The following is a 10,495-nucleotide window of genomic DNA, read 5'->3' on the forward strand; positions in this document are numbered from 1 at the left end:
GCTGTGCTTCTTGCGGCCCTATAGAGCAAGAGCCTCGGCGTGGGCGGCGAAGTGGGCGGTCTTGGCGGCAGCTACTTCGGGGGTGTCGAGGGGCACTCCAGCGTGAACAGCGGGGATGGCGTAGGCGGCGGCGTAGTGAGCTGGACCGGCCACGATGGCGGGGGCGGCGAAGTGGGCGGTCTTGGCGGCAGCTACTTCGGGGGTGTCGAGGGGCACTCCAGCGTGAACAGCGGGGATGGCGTAGGCGGCGGCGTAGTGAGCTGGACCGGCCACGATGGCGGGGCGGCGAAGTGGGTGGTTTGGCGGCAGCTATTTCGGGGGTGTCGAGGGGCACTCCAGCGTGAACAGCGGGGATGGCGTAGGCGGTGGCGTAGTGAGCTGGAGCAGCCACGACGGCGGGGGCGGCGAAGTGGGCGGTCTTGGCGGCAGCTACTTCGGGGGTGTCGAGGGGCACTCCAGCGTGAACAGCGGGGATGGCGTAGGCGGCGGCGTAGTGAGCTGGACCGGCCACGACGGCGGGGGCGGCGAAGTGGGCGGTCTTGGCGGCAGCTATTTCGGGGGTGTCGAGGGGCACTCCAGAGTGAACAGCGGGGATGGCGTAGGCGGCGGCGTAGTGAGCTGGAGCGGCCACGACGGCGGGGACGCCGTGGATGACGGGAGCGACGAGGGCAGCAGGAGCGGAAGGACCGACGGGAAGGTTTGTGGCAGCCACACGCAAGCCGTTGACGGGATCGGAGACGTAGCACGAGGCCGTGTCCATCGATGTAGGAGTAGCCTCCGCGAGTGATACCGTCAGCGGTGCGGGTGTCGGTCTTGGCAGATGGACTTCCGGAGTAGCCGTAGCTGTACTGTCCCAGTGTGTCATGGGCGTGGTACCGGTTGTACACGGAGGTGGCCACACTAATGGGGGCGGCTAAGACGGCGGGAGCGGCGGCATAGGACATGGCACCCAGAGCGACAAGGCGGGAGACGATAACCTGTACAGAGAACATACGCGAACGTCAAATCTGGCACCCTGGCACCTTGCCTTCCCGTGTACCAATCCTAGTTGGGGCAGTTTACTTTTCAGCAGAAAGATCGTGAAGATTTGCGGTGTGGTACAGTTTTCTTCAACGCATTATCTTGATATTTTCATTTTACTAAAGCACCGAATAAAAACATCTGCAGTACAAGTACATTGTTAAAGGTAGTCTTTAAAGAAAGGAGTAATTTGCAGGTTAGTATGGTAACTCCACGATCTGAATTTATGTTAATAAGAGAATTGCCATTAAATGATATATAATTCCCCACGGCGTTCTATCAGATTTCATAAGAGTTCATTTTGTTAGTCTCGAGGACAGGGAGATTCTGAGTATTTGCAGCGTGGGAATACTTTTCTTTGAGTTCCATAATTTCAGCGATTATTACCATATATACCACACACATAACTTATAAATCATACTGTAAGTTGAAAGTGTAAACTCATACCTTATTGTTGAGGGGCTGGGGGAGTGGGCGAGGACGGTTCGTCGTCCCCCTTCTTTGCATCTTGACCCTGTTGTTCGGGAATTTCTGGAGCTAGTTCTTCCGAGTATACCCTTTTCAATTCACCCCCCTCCACAACAACAAAGTGGCCGGTGTTTCTCTTGCTGTGAGGAATAAAGATTGGCGGTGGGGTTTCTTCTCCTGCCAACTGCCCGCCCTGACCACTCTGGCCTGGCTCTTGTCCTTCCTCTGGTTGTCGAGGTAGATATTTAGAGTAGTCGGTGACCTTGATTTTTTCCTCTGATGGTGAATTCAGGTCCTCGCGCAGTTTCGGGCGCCTATGCCTATCCTTGAATAGGATGTCTTTGGGATAGGGTCCCTGAGGACTAATGCGATTCTCGCCGGTGATGATTTTATATATCCCGTATCCTGTGCCTATCAGGGACCCTACTCCGATTGATGTAGCTCCAAACTCCAGTACTCTTCGGTTATGAGAAAAATATTTCAGCGCTGTTCTGAACGAGTTGAACATGTTTCCTAATATTCAGAACGTATGTAACACAGCAACGGCATTGCTATTGTTGTCATGCATCGTCTCCATAGAGACCGCAGTTATTGTTTCATGTAGATCAGCGGTGAACAAACTAGGTATCGTGATTGCATCGTGTAATCAAAGTCATTCATACCGATAAGGGGAGTTTCCTGTACATTGCTCTCTGTCTCGCTCACGTACTGAAGGTATCAGTGTCGGTACCATGTCGCTCTACAAACCCTCTGTCTCTCTACGAGCAGGAAAGAACGTTTCGTACAGAATGAGAAGAGGAATTTATTCGATGTTCTGTCCGAGAAAATGTTAATGTTCAATTAGTAGTCGTATACAGAAGCGACATTACAGAGCATTACGCCGAATACACAGGAATATAGTGAGGAATACATGTGAGGCTCTTGAGGTTGAAAGGAGAGAAGAAAACAACTATTTGCAAGGTGGAAAATTTTTCTGGAAAAATATATAATGGCAAATTTTCCATCTGACGTCACAATATTAATTCAATATACTTATATTAATAAATGTTTAAATCTGACATAAAGAGAATATAGTCGCTTCATAGCTTGTGAACTACACTTTTAATTTCTTTGAGTAACGCTCCCAACTTTTCGATACCTGCTCTCAACGTTTTCAAATAAACTATATGTGAATTTAAATTCTAAGCTTAATTTATATTTATTAATATTAATATGAATATTAATTTATATTGACATACATCAAAGAAATAATTTCAGTGTAAAAACTTTACAAAGTCCTACTGCATGTAATTAATTTGGAGTATAATAGGCTATTTTCTTCAACATTTGTGCATTAATGGACACAGTAAATAATAATGCTTAACGAACAATGAAAGAGTAGGGTCTATTACTTTAAAGTAATTAGTATTTACTACGTAAAATGAAGTACTTGTTCGTTTTTTGTTGTTTCGAAATTACTGCAATTTTTTTCTTCAAATACTGTATAAAAATCATATAAATAAATTATGCTTCACAAACCACTACTTTGTGAAGTGTAACTGAGTAAGCCTAAAGTTTCTTGTATTACAATTGTCAAATATAGACACTGATAATAACTGTTTTTTTTTTTTCGTTAATGCTTGTAACACTTAGATCTAATACACTATATTTTTACTTTTTGTTTCTGTCTTACCGAACTGGAAGGTCCTCGGTTCAATTCCAGTTGGTGAGGGAATTATCTCGTTGCCGAAACTGTTAGAACGGCCCCGAGGTTCACTCAGCCTCCTATAAAATTTAGTATCGGGTTTTCCCGTGGTAAAAATATGGACGGAGAGTGGTCCGATCACAACTTCATTCTAGTGCGGAGATAAAAATATATAGAACTCTACCTCCTTGCCCCCCAAGAACCTTCATGGCGGGTAAGGGGCTATTTTTACCTTTACCTTATCATCTACGAGCTCTTACTTTTCGAACGACTCTCTTCTTTTTTTCTGACACTCAAGCTAGAAATTTATTCTCATATCTAATTTTTCACTAGCCCTGGCTATATTTTTATAGGACATGCAATGAGCTCCATTAGACGGAGTTAATTGTAACTTTGATGAAATTGTATGATTCTATTAGGCCTACTGACCTTCGTTTTCCAGTTCAGTACTGATTCATTAAAGTTCTGAGTTTATATCTCAAAATTAACCGAAACTGGAATTGTCAGATTTTGAAACCACTTCTCTCGTTTTCATTAAAATTAATTTTACACAATGTCATAATAGGCCTAATTTAATTTACATTTACATGTCACGAATGGGATAGTTACTATATTATATGAAGCACGCCAACGAATATTGAAGAGTACAATACCTCGTTTAGCCTTCTGAATAGACAACCCAACGCTCTCGTTGCGGAGTATGTTGCGCAATTCCTTAGCGAGTTTGACATTTCGCCGGACGTGAGAGGCATTTTTCTCTATTTAGTCACACATTGTGACTGATGATTCTGCGTCTGGATGCTAACAACACTTCATACCAAGACCTCTGTTTAATTTCAAGTTCGTATTAATCTTAAAACTGTATCGGATTCAATTTTGTTCAGAGGCGGCTCGTTGTAAGAGCACATAAAGGCGTCAGTTTAATGTGCAATTCTATTGTTTACGATTGTTAATAGATTTTACACAATCCATACAAATTACATAACGCACTGCTATCGGAGCGGCCATGACATGAATTTTCTGTGCAGGAGATCAGAGTTCAAATCCTGAAGGTTTCAAGTGGGATTTGTGACTGGCTAAATACAGAACAGGAGCAGGTTTCTTCGAAATACTTCGCTTTGTCCTTTCTAGTGTAATATCAGTGGGATGATGATGTATTTTGAGGGCTGTCTGGGTGGAGTACCGCTATTGTTTGGGGGAGCGGTCTGTGTTTTCTGGTGACCGTTAAGAGACTTGCCTGGTTCCGTCTGTATAGTATCTCCGGAGCTGAGAAAGCCACCCTTACGCTCACTCATTCATTTCATCCCCACCTTCTAGGAATTTTACGCTTAATTAAGCTGTCTGTAAGTCTACACGCGGACTTCGTCTTCGTTTGCCCCCCCCCCCCGTACAAACAAACACACACATAAAGGATATTTTGCTTTAGTCTAGCGTTTAGCGTTCGTATACTTTTAGAAGTATATTTTATGATGATGATTGCCTTGTAACAACAGAAGAACGAAACAAAGAGCACAGAATAATATTGCTGTAGCTGTACTCTTTGAACAAAATACAGCGTGGTAATCGATCAGGCCCAGTTTCATTATCGATACTTACCGCGGCATTCTAGCGCACACTATCGGATGAAATAGAGAATTTCACTTATTCTATTACCTTTCGTAATAAAGTAATGACGAAACTATGACGCATCTGTGTAACAGTTGTATTGTTATACATTACATATGTAGTGATTATTAATCAGGAATTAATAAACTTTGTTACACACTCATGAGGTATCTCTTTTTTTTCGACAGGTATATAGTTCGTCACCAACACGTATAGGGAAGACCAGGTAACTTGATACCCTAAGGGTGAAACCTAACCATTTTCCCCCCATTACTACATATGCTAGTGCATTATGGTGATTTTCTAGTTTGAAGGTTGAATTTTCTTTTGCCAACTTCGTTTCGAATTTCGGTACTGACAAATACTACAACTGGTAGTGTTTTTGTAACTGTTATGTTGGTGTTACTGCCGTACTCGTTTTAAACGGCGTCAGTAGTGGCGTTCTTGAAAATTTAATAGTTACTAGGTTTGTGAGTCGGTTACTGGAAGATAGTAAAATTCGAACTTATTAATAATTAATTAATATTAGTATTAATATTAATGCATAATAGTTATTTTATGTGTTGCGTTGTGGTTATAATTCCAGAATAGTCAGATAAGTACGAATAAATATAATATACTTGGGCGTGATAATGCACGTGGGTAATCGATAGAAATATTATTTCACATTTTAATTAATTTCTTTCGTGTTTAGATTTTTATTACAATATCAAAGAAATGAAATAGTGTGGCAGTGACTCCTCCAAGGAAGAAAAGTGTGGCATTCAGAGTACGCTTCAGAAGTCTGTAGTTCACATGAGTGAAGAAAGAAGATAATGAAGAAGGAATTATGCTAATGGAGACAGCAATTACAACCAGAATAGCAAAATTGTTAGGAGTAAGTATTCTTAAGCATACATTTCAAAGTGGTATTCAGTTTTAGGAGTTTGCACTAATAATTTCATGATTGTGGTCACAAAACAAATTTTTAGGTTAGGCCTAGATGTTTAATCAAGTCAGTGATTTTCTTTTTTCCAAACTAAATACATTTAAGATACTGTAATACTGCAGTAGTTGATAGCTTAAATACATTTACAAATTAGACGAACAAATAATCAAACAGCACGAAAGTAAATTTCCAGTTTTCTCTTTTGGTATTAAATTAACCGTTCAGATCACAATTTACATGCCACATCGGCCGAAGAAAATGCAAGTCATATTGTAATTATTAACTTGATATTCCATCAAATATTACATGAATGTTGGCCTGTTATGGTGCTTAAAAATAATTCAGTTTTATATAATAACTATATAACATACTCTATAAAGCATAGGAACGTTGACTCTGGCTGAATAATTTATTCATGACTTGTCTAAGTAATATTAAATATGGTGTTTCTTCAGAAAAGATACCCCATCCAAAGTACTTGTTAAGATATAACACTCGAGAGGACGAGGACGCACTACTGGGAAACTAACCATTTCTCTTCGTCCTGGACCTCTCGCATGTTATATTGGTAATTAGTAACAAGTTTGAGGGAGGGACTTACACAGTGCATTAGAATATACAGGTAAGTGTCGAAGGATTTTTGTGCTGAAAGTATTTGTGGCTGTGAACTAAAACCACGTGTTTATCGCTATGTAAATATCACAGAAATCAATTAAACAAAATAAAATTAGGTCTTCTTTGATGTAGCTTTTCTGGAGAGTTACCTAAATATTAGCCTACTTAAACCTATCGTAGACCCAACCTAACATGTTGATCATTTTCTGTTCATATAGCTGTAAATGTTGGTATCATGCATGAATTTTATGATATAACAATTTTTAGAAGTGTTATGTTATTGTTTGTTATTACAGCTAGGAAAGTGATAACAAATTCACAGAAGGGGACCCCACTTGCGACACCAGGAAAACATAGACTACGTAAACATCCAGTGACTGATGCTGATGATTTTACGAAAGATGCAATTGCGAGATTTATTTATGACAAGTTACATAAAGGTAGGGAAGTTACAGGAATTATTGTGTTGGTTTATGCAATGTAATTCTGATATTAGTCATATGTATAAAAATATGGCATAATTTTCATTTATTGTTACAGGGGAAGTACTAACAGCAGCAAAAGTTCTGGAACATATGAATGATAATTATGAAACATATTTATTTAGAGGATCCTTATCATCAGTGAAAAAAATTTTGAAAGAGATGAAATTTCTGTGAAGCAAAGGGGATCCTTATACACATGTACGAGAAAGTGATGTTATTCGTTTTTAAGAGAGTATATAAGAAATGTGGAGCGTGAGAACCCTAAACCCATAGTATTCTTGGATGAGACTTGGATTTTTATGAATGGTAAATTTCAATCTATTGTGAGACATTGAGTGATTGAATTTTTTACTAACAAATAGGTTAACACTTATGTGGAATATGAAATTGCAATTAATATAGGCCACTAGTAATGAATTCAGGTGGGAACAACATGTTTTGCAATTAATAGTTTCATATTATAACTAGAGGTTAGTTATAAAATTCTTGAACGGTTTTCCTGTGTTTAAAATTTTAGTGTCTCTTAGAGTGTCAATGTGAATTGCTTATCTCTCTCTGTTTTTTTAAGTAGGTTCATCCACTAATTCATGGAATAAAACTGTAAATTGAGTAGTATACTGTATAGGTCAACTGATGAATTGTTTAAGCTTATAATAAGTTTGTAAATTGAAATAATTTGATTGTATATGCTTGTATAGTTTGGCTGATGAATTGTATATGTTCTTAAAATGATTACTAGTCTGTGTAGCTCTACTGATGAATTGTATATAGACCTACTGTAAACTGAATGGTAATAGGTATAGCTCAACTGATGAATTGTTTATGATTATAAATTGAATTAATCTACTTGATATTAATCGCACAAATTTGTATAGCTTAATGAAAGTATGCTACTTTGTATTGTATATATTTGTATAGTTTTGGCCGATGAATTGTATATGCTTTAAATTGAATAGTAATCTATATAGCTCTACTGATAAATTGTTTGTGTTTGTAATTTGAAGTAGTTTGCATGATATGTATTATCAATTTCTGTATATCACAACTGGTTGAATTGTTTATGCCTTAAATTTAATTAAATTGTTTTGTATTATAATATAGCTCAACTTATGAATGATCGTTTGCGTTTGTAAATTTAATAATCTGATTGGCTATGTATTGTATACTTTTAGTAGAGCCATCGATGTAGCTCAGTCGACAGACTCGCTGGGCTGCTGATCCGGAGCTGCGTTCGGGCTTGGGTTGGATCCCCCTTTGGACTTTGGTTTCTTCGGAGGTTTTCCCCAGCCGTGGGACTGAAGCCGGATGGTCTATGGCGAGTCCTTGGCATCAACCCCTTTGATTTCATTACCTGGTTGGGTTTTTCCGAGGTTTCCCCCACCGAAAAGGCAAATGCCGGGTAATATTTTGGCGAATCCTCGGACCTCATCTCATCTCACTACATCTCGCCAAAATGTAAAAAAATGTAAAAAAATTATACAAAATTGTAAAAATTGTAGAAAATTACTAAATTGTAAAACTATAAAAATTTGTAAAAATTGTAATTGTAATATTATAAAATGTTGACATGTTCCACATATTAAAGCTTCATTGCTCATGTAAGATCTATGGAATAAAATAAATGAATGAATGAATGAATGAAACCAGGTGAAGTTTCCAGTGACATGAATGGTGTTATTCGTAGACCAACAAATGAGGGTGGAAGATTAGATGCCGGAATGAAAGGTGGATTTATACTCGGTAAGTTATATTGATTTATATTTTACATAAATTTGGCAAGAGTAATGTTTTAAATCAGGGTACAAAAATATAAAAATTGGTGACTAAATAAAAACGTGGGAAAGCCTTTCACCAAAGAGGATCTCATGTCATGTTATGTTTTATTTTCTTTATTTAAATGCTGTGAATTCATGTGACGTAATTATATGCCCAGGTATAATTTTTATTGCAGGTGCTGATTTAATTTTTTCATGCAATTGAAAGAAAAGTCAGGACTACCATAGTGCTATGAATGGCCCTGTAGTTGAGAAGTGGGTGCAAACACAGTTGTTGACCTGAGAACATTAGGGCAATGCGTTATTGTCATGGATAGTGCTGCATATCATAGCAGACTTGTGGAAAATCAGCCAACAACAAAATGGAGGAAAGAACAGCTACTGGTGATTGCAACTGAATATAATAGATTTGTTGTACTAAATGATTAGAGTTGATGGTGTGAAATCACCTTTTGATATTACATTGCAATATTAATTTCCATACTTTACAGTCATTATTATTATTATTATTATTATTATTATTATTATTATTATCATCATCATCATCATTACTATCACTACTACTACTACTACTACTACTACTACTACTACTACTACTACTACTACTACTACTACTACTGCAACTGTTTCTCTTATTTCTCATGATTAGGCATACTTATAGATGCTACTTTTTTCTTTCAGGTGAAATTGAATCTACATAAGAATCCTAAGACAACAGAGCCTTGCCAATTACTGTCCTGAAGCGGCCTTGTCTTATGTGTTGTGTCTATTTACAATTAATTCTTTCAGTTTTTTTTTCCCCCTTAATGTAATGAAGTTGTTGGTTGATTGATACCAAGTGTTCAGCAGTTGATGTCATTTGTTATCTTGCACTCCAATATTTAACCAGATGATTGAAAGCTGTGTAAAGTTGGACAGTCAAGACAATGATCCATATCTTCATTGAGATTTCAGAAATGGCACTGGGAGATTCTGAAATATCAGTTCTTTGTAAATATTTGAGACAATCATGGCCTGTGATAATATGAGTACTGCCACTGTAGATTTTCATAGAAGTTCAGTTATTAAATTAGGTGTATTATTTTTACTATGTATTGTACTATATTTTTGTTTCGCTTAATTGATGAATTATGTATGCTGTAAATTGAATAGTAGACTGTAGGCCTATAGCTTAACTGATGAATTATATGTGCTGTTAATTAAATAGTAGGCTGTATACCACAAGTGATGAATTGTTTATGCTTGTAATTTGCATATGTATTATCAGTTTCTGTATATTTCAACTGATTGAATTGTTTATACTTTTAAATTGAATTAACTTGCTTGCTATGTATTATATTTTATAGCTTAACTGATGAATAATTGTTTAGGTTTGTCAATTTAATAATCTGAGTGCCATGTGCTTCATATTTTTAGTGGAGCCACCAATGTAGCTTAGTCAGTAGACTCGTTGGCCTGCAAATTCAGAGCTGCACTCGAGGGTAGGTTGGATCCCCCATTTGGTCTAATTAGTTGGTTTCTTCTGAGGATTTTCCTCCATCATGGAGCGGATGCCGGATGGCCTTTTGCAATTTTTTCATTTGCTTTAGAATCATTCCGATTTTTGTTACCACATTGTCATGTTCTGATCTTGTTATTCTTTTAACAGTGTGGTAAGATGCAGGTGTAGATAACCTTACAGTAATTTTGCTACCTTTCAGCTACCTCATTACCTCCCACTCCATAAAGTTCATGGATCCACGGAAGTACCAGTCGTCGATGTAATTCGACCATTTTGCTTAAAATTTTAAAACACTGTAAAATATTGAGATTTCATGCTGTTACGTCCAATACTGCAGCAAGAATATCTGATTTTGAATCTGATAGTATGACAGCCTTCGCAGATTTATGAAGTTGATACTGGAGATTTTGTAAG

General features: G+C 38.1%; 1 long non-coding RNA gene across 1 annotated transcript; it reads left to right on the plus strand.

The window, feature by feature from the left end:
• The first annotated feature begins 1,529 nt into the window (after positions 1 to 1,529).
• Positions 1,530 to 10,495, plus strand: LOC138698015 (uncharacterized). The gene is made up of 3 exons (XR_011331654.1): positions 1,530 to 6,760; positions 6,861 to 8,964; positions 9,262 to 10,495. It is a non-coding gene; the product is annotated as an uncharacterized lncRNA (long non-coding RNA).

Source organism: Periplaneta americana, chromosome 4 (assembly GCF_040183065.1).
Source record: "Periplaneta americana isolate PAMFEO1 chromosome 4, P.americana_PAMFEO1_priV1, whole genome shotgun sequence".
Taxonomy (NCBI): domain Eukaryota; kingdom Metazoa; phylum Arthropoda; class Insecta; order Blattodea; family Blattidae; genus Periplaneta; species Periplaneta americana.